Here is a 2,500-nt window from a genome sequence, read left to right as displayed (position 1 = left end):
TTTGGTTTCTGTTTTTCTTTATTTCGTAATCTGTATCTTGTGCTCCATGTAAATCTATATCACAAGCATCCTGTGTTTATCTACTTTACTACCCTTCTCTCTCTCTATATATATAATCAAAATGGGTCAAAAGATCTATCCAATATATTAGGAATATGGTCTAAAGATTAATTTTCTCTCTTCTGTACATCAGTGTATTATATACGATTGTATTATACAGTGTATATGTGAGTGAGTGAGTGAGTAAGAGAGAGAGAGAGAGAGATGTATGCATATATATATGCATTCGCCATGATAGATCACTAGCCACTACACATGCTTTATTTTCTCTCCTTGTTTCTTTCTGTTTTCCTTTCTGTGGAAGGGCGTAGGCTCGAAACGTTAAAGACTTTTTCACTTCCCGAGCATTAAACTAATATATCTGTTTGTTGTCTACACCACCTGTCTTCATCTTTTGTTTTTTTTGTGTGAATTCTCCCCCTATATATATATATGTATATATATATATATGGCATATGTACAGATGTATTATATAAATAATTTTTCCTTCTTCAGTAGAGAATACGTGGGATTAATCCTGAAATTGATTCAAAATAGAAATAACGCATTAAAAAAAAAAATTCTGTTGGCTTGCCTTCCTCGATTTCAGCACAACGTGTATTCATAGTGAATGTATATTGTAATGTGATGGTTGTCGATTTAAAGTCTATTCTCAGCATATTAGCATAGAAATCTTTTTTCTTTTGCCCTTGTTTATAATTGTTTATAATTTTCACCTTTAAAGGTATTTTAATATGCTGGCCACTTTTGATGGAATTGTTTTTGGAAATAAATTTTATCCTATATTAGAAGTATATACATATATATATATATATATATATATATATATATATATATATATATATATATATATATATCCACTGGCCAATCAGGAATCACCGCAAAGATGCTCAAAATATCTGGCGATGTCAGCTATAGCCTAGTCACCTGTATAGTTAACCAGGTGATACATGAAAGAGTCACACCCAATGACTGGTGACTGGTGTAGCAGCACCGTAACCAACTGCTACAAAGGAAAATGTGACGCTTTAGATACGAATAATTACAGAGGTGTCAAGTTGTTGGATCAAGTAATAAAGGTCACGGAGAGGGTCTTAGCCCAACTAATTAGGGAGAGAGTCAGTCTTGATGAGATGCAGTTTGGGTTTGTACCAGTGAGAGCTGTGCAAGCCATGTACAGGGATGCTGTCAGTAAGGTGAGGGTTGGCAACGAGTACAGTGAAGAATTCCGGGTAGGGTTAGGGGTCCACCAAGGATCAGTCCTCAGCCCCCTCTTATTCATCATAGTCCTCCAGACAATAACAGAGGAATTCAAGACAGGATGCTCCTGGGAGCTCCTCTATGCTGATGACCTTGCTCTAATTGCTGAGTCACTATCAGAACTAGAGGAGAAGTTTCAGGTGTGGAAGCAAGGATTAGAATCAAAAGGCTTTAGAGTCAATTTAGCTAAAACCAAAGTCTTAATAAGTAGGAAGGCAGACAAACCACAAATCCCTTCAGGTAGATGGCTCTGCTTGATCTGTAAAAAAGGTGTAGGTAGAAACTCCATAAGATGTACCCAGTGTACATCATATGGACACATAAGAGGTGCAGCAATATCAAAGGAAGGTTAACTGGGAAGATAGTTTTTGTATGTGGAAAATGCTCAGGTGTTATAAACACTGAAAATGTGCAGAGAACAGCTTCTGTCACATTCCAGGGAGAAAAACTACAAGTAGCTGATAGCTTCCATTACCTAGGGAACCAAGTCAGTAGCGGGGGTGGAGTACTTATGAGTATCCCTCATTCATTGGACAATAAACTTTACTTGCGAAGACCTGTTGAGGCAAGTGAAATCAAAATCAAAATCGCTGATGTGGCTGATGACAGTACCGCCTGATTGGCACTCATGCCAGTGGAACGCTAAATGCACCATCCAAGCAGGATCATTGCCAAGGCTGCTGATTGGCTCTTGTAATGATGATGATGATATTTATTTTTACATGGTGTTGGTTTAACCTCAGGCCAAGCCTGATTGAATGACCCTACCATGTTTGACTTTTTAGATATGAGCATCCTATCCTATTAGGTCCTTGAATTTATGTATAAACACATTGTCTGATGTATTCTACTTTTAGCTTGTTCCTAAGTCAACCATAACTGAATCAATCTATAATCAAACATATCAAAGCTTGAATAACCTATCCCTTTTTTTTTCTTATCAAAACAAATCTTGGACAAGATTATCAAATGTGTACTTTGTTGTTTTAAGACAGAAGGGTGTGGTTTCTATTTCTAGCAGGACAAATAACCATGTAGAAGTACTTTCTATGCCACATGGTGGAGGCAGTTCATTGTAGAGTTGACAAAAAATGTAATGTTATTAGAAAATTAGGTAACACTCCTTACAACAATGGAATTTGTTAATTCAGTATCTAAATATGTTTAGCATTAATGAAAT

At 36.3% G+C, this 2,500-nt stretch overlaps 1 long non-coding RNA gene across 1 annotated transcript in view; it reads left to right on the top strand.

The window, feature by feature from the left end:
- Positions 1-933: 933 nt before the first annotated feature.
- The window catches only part of LOC128249373 (uncharacterized), a 4,763-nt gene continuing 3,196 nt past the window's right edge, over positions 934-2,500 (top strand). The window contains exon 1 of the long non-coding RNA XR_008265475.2: positions 934-2,500. This exon is cut by the window's right edge and continues 678 nt beyond it. This is a non-coding gene — a long non-coding RNA (uncharacterized LOC128249373).

This window comes from Octopus bimaculoides, chromosome 1 (assembly GCF_046866305.1).
Source record: "Octopus bimaculoides isolate indiv1 chromosome 1, ASM4686630v1, whole genome shotgun sequence".
Lineage (NCBI taxonomy): Eukaryota > Metazoa > Mollusca > Cephalopoda > Octopoda > Octopodidae > Octopus > Octopus bimaculoides.
This window is presented reverse-complemented; position numbering and strand designations above follow the sequence as displayed.